This window comes from Crocodylus porosus, unplaced genomic scaffold, assembly GCF_001723895.1.
Source record: "Crocodylus porosus isolate Cpor-Errol unplaced genomic scaffold, CroPor_comp1, whole genome shotgun sequence".
Taxonomy (NCBI): Eukaryota; Metazoa; Chordata; order Crocodylia; family Crocodylidae; genus Crocodylus; species Crocodylus porosus.
In genome coordinates, this window is record NW_017728886.1 from 208,917,696 (window position 1) to 208,921,900 (window position 4,205).

Here is a 4,205-nt window from a genome sequence, read left to right on the forward strand (position 1 = left end):
CCAGGACCGAGCCCTGGGGGACTCTGCTGCCCACTTCCCCCCAGGTCAAATATGACCCATCCACCACCACCCTCTGAGTACGACCCTTCAGCCAATCTGCAATCCATCTGACTGTGTAGGCATCAATGCCACAGTTGCTTAGTTTTTTAATGAGGATGGGGCGGGAGACGGTGTGAAAGGCCTTGCTGAAGTCTAGAAAGACTATGTACATGGCAACATCTGCATCCATTGCCTTTGTGACCTGATTATAAAAGGCTATCAGGTTGGTCTGACATGACCTGTCCCTAATGAAACCATGCTGGTTGCCCTTGAGCATCATCCCTGAAGATGTGCTCCTTGAGGATCTTCTCAAAGAGTTTCCCTAGGATTGAGGTAAGACTGACGGGCCTATAGTTGCCCAGGTCCTCTCTCTTCCCTTTTTTGAAGATGGGGACCATGTTAGCTATCTTCCAATCCTCTGGCACCTGGCCCGAGCATCACGAGCGCTCGTAAAGCCATGCCAAGAGCCCTGCAATAACCCCAGCTAGCTCCCTCAACACCCTAGGGTGGAGAGCATCTGGACCCACTGACTTGAACAAGTCCAGCCCCTCCAGAAGCTCTCTAACCCGGTCCTCCCCAGCCTGAGGTCTGGAGGCATTCCCCTCAAGCCCATCTTGCATCACTGCGGGGACGTCCTGGTCCCTGCACAAGAAAACAGAGGTGAAGAATTAGTTAAAGAGTTCCGCTTTCTCCTCTGGCGCAACCACCAGATTGCCCAGTGTACTTTGTGGGTTCTAGTTACCCTTTGCCTTAAGAAAGTTGGAACCTGTATCTCTCTGACTTGCTAGATAGAATACTTCTTTAATAACCCAGTTATTAATCACCATGCCGTAAGTTAGGCTTTATCTAGTCTCCGCTCCAGCAAACCTGGGCAATCAAAAAAAGGAAGATATGTGCAGGGGTGGAACTGGCAGGGGTGCACTTGCACCTCCCTCACCAGAGGCAGATCCAGGGGAAGTGTGCTTGAGCCCGGCATGGATTCCTGATTGTAGTGGGTTTGGGGAATTAGCTCAAACAGTCCTTCAGTATCCTTTTACAGTCCTTTTTTAAATGACTTTGCTTCCCTGGGGAAAACTCCCTCCCAGAAAGATTTAATATAAAGAAACAGTAACACAAACACATATACACCAAGGGGCCTTTTCCTTGACCCCAGGAAGAGATTCCAGACCCAGTTCTGCCACCGCTGGTTTGTCCTTGTCCACTCTGTTGGTTTCACTCTCACACTTAAAATTTCTGTCTACTTACGGTTCCTTGTAAACTGCAGGAAAAAGGCAATCCTGTGGCATGGCCCTCAAGGCTCATCCTGCAGCTGACCTGCCAGCTCTCTCCCTTTCTACTCTTCCATTATTCTTCTATTCCTCTCATGTGCTTGACTGTGATGCAGGGAGAACATCCCAGCTTCAGCTTCCCCACAACAGCTTCCCAGTCTCTCTTCTGTTCAGCTCTGTTCCCCATCCTGTCTCTCTGTAGGAGCTCTTTGAACTCCCAGGAAGCCAGCTAATTATTGCCATCAGCTGGCACAGCTCTCCACAGCAGAGCTGCAGCTGCAGCCTGCTACACAAATCCACGCAAAATTTAACACTAACTAGGTGAGTCTACATGTGCAAGTAATGCAACACAATAAACTCTAGCACATATTGTGGTAAAGTTTATTGTTCCCAGGGGTCACATTTACATATGAGCCTGGGACCACAGCACGTTGAGCTGGGTTGCAGCCCTACTGGCAGGGGACACAGGGGTCAGCCTGCAAGCCCAAGGCTGCTCTGACCCAGCTCAATGTGCAGTGGAGGGGCTGGCTGGGGCACAAGAGCGCTCCAGTGCAGGGATAGGCAGCAGACAGCCCCCTACACTGAAACACCCTTGTACCCTAGCCAGCCCTGTCAGCATCTACATGCATGTTGCTACACACTAAAGAACACTGCTGTAGGACAGTACTTGTGTTTACAAGTGCTAAACTACAGTAGAACTAATTAGTTTACTGAGGCCCAATAAGATGACACATGTAGATGCTGAAACTTTACTGCGGAGCTAATTAGGCAGCTCCACAGTAAATGTCTCATGTAGACATGCCCACTGCAGAGTTTATTATTTTAGTACGTCCTAATACAGGTGCATGTGTCGACACTGAGATGTTTACTCCACAGTTAATTAGTCAACTGTGCAGTAAACATCTCGTGTAAATCTGGCAGGGGAAGCAGCATTTCAAGTCAGGCAGTGCTGAGGGAGTCACTTGATTTCATGGCTCATTATAATCTACTACTCCCTTCTATACTCTTCATTCCACAGTGTTAATGACCCTCTCTTCTTTGTAATGGTCTTGATGTTCCACCGATCAATCTATCCTTTGCTCTGCAATTATGCTTTCTGTAAGCTGGCCCTGGTAATGAAACTCCTATTTCACAGACCTGCAGATTTTTAACTCATTCCAGTGACGTTATATTTGGTTTTGCTTCTATCTTAAACCAAATAATACAGCCTCAAGCCCCTAGTGTATTAATAAAGCTACTCGTTTCTTTTTAACTGGCGAAAAATATATGTTGTTCTGTGTGTGATGATGTACCTTACCACCCACACCCCCTTTTCAAACTTCTAGATCCTTCCATGCACACTCTTTTGATTCCTGGTCCACCCAAATTTTAAAACTAACTGCCTAGCAGTGGCAACAGTAAAAGTCTGAAAGCAACAGTTTTTCTTGAGGCAGCAGTGAAGGAGTCAATTGATTTCATGCCTTCTTATAATCTACCTGATTCCTTCTAAACTCTTCATTCTACAGGTATTAGCAGCCCTCTCTCATATTTTAATGGGTTTAAAGTTCCACTAATCAAATTATTCTTTCTTCAGCAATTCTTCTCTCATCTGCTTCTCCTAATGCTGCTGCTGTTTCACAGCTTTGCAGACTGTTTTTAACTTCCGCTAAAAACATTAACTCAGGTGTGGGAACATGAATTTAGGTGTGGAAATAACCTTCACTGAAACACTGGATGCAATATAAAGATGTTCAGGATGCAATATCAAGATGTTCAGGATGCAATATCAAGATGTTCAAAAAGGGCGGATTTTGTTTTATAAAACTGGAAGAGATGTACATTTAATTCTAAAGACTACAGGATTAAAGAAACACCTTGTGCTTATTTTTCCCTAGTGGGTTGCATTTGATATAGCAAATGTATAATATAGCAAATTAATTCATATCCTAATAAAGTTATATTTGTTTTTCTTTTGATCTTAAAGTGAATAATACAGCCTTATGTCCTTAACATATTAGTAAACTTTCTAGTTTCTTTTTACCTGCAGAAAAATGTGTTTTGTTTTATATATGAGGATGCACCACACCATCTGCACCCCATTTTTCAAAATCCTAGATCTGCTCATGGATATATGGGCCCAGGAGGAAGAGAACAAGGGTGTGCATATGAGATGAATGTTGGTTCTACACATTTTACTGACTGAAAAGGAATAGTGAGAAACACGAATCTTTTGTTTCCCATCTGGACATGGGCAACTGGTGCCACCTTAGTCGGGGGGGGGCATGTGCCCCCTTAGCAACCAGTCAGCAACTGGGGGGTGGGGGCAGCTTATATCACTGACCAGGAGGAGGGGTCCCAACATGGCCGATTACACCATCCAGGAAGCAGCAACAGTGCTCCCAGAAGTGGCTGTGCCACTCCCGGAAATGGCCGCAGCACTTCATCCAGGTGCTTTCATTTCCTGGCTGGCGCTCACAGAGGGGGCACTGGCACTCCCATCTGCTCCCCCTGCCCATTGCCTAAGGGGGGAACATGGCCTGACAGAGGGTGCACCAGAGCTCTCAGAGGGTGCACATGCACCCCCATGCACCCCTTATGCATTGCCACTGCATCTCGGCTCTGGAGAAGAGTGTTCTAGTGACTTTTCTGCTAATTCCTGTTAAGATTGATGGCTTCTTCCCTATGCCCTCAAACCTGTTTCTATCCCAATCTGTTTTTTCCTCACTCCAGCCCATTTTCTGATTCTTCTCTCCTTGCCAGTTCCAGTCTCTAGACAGCTTTCTCATCCCAGTCATGATGTTCCCACCCCTATTCATGTATAAAAGAGATGGGACTTAGAAAATGAACAAACAGTATAGGACCAAAGATCTGGAAAGAGACAAAGGAAGACAGTTCATGTGCACATGGTTGTTGTTGTAG

The 4,205-nt window shown here is 45.9% G+C and overlaps 1 long non-coding RNA gene across 1 annotated transcript in view; it reads left to right on the top strand.

Moving 5' to 3' along the window:
• The window catches only part of LOC109324975, a 4,689-nt gene extending 3,043 nt beyond the window's left edge, over positions 1 to 1,646 (top strand). The window contains exon 3 of the long non-coding RNA XR_002105055.1: positions 1,634 to 1,646. This is a non-coding gene — a long non-coding RNA (uncharacterized LOC109324975). The remainder of the gene's footprint in view (positions 1 to 1,633) is intronic.
• The last annotated feature ends 2,559 nt before the right edge of the window (positions 1,647 to 4,205 follow it).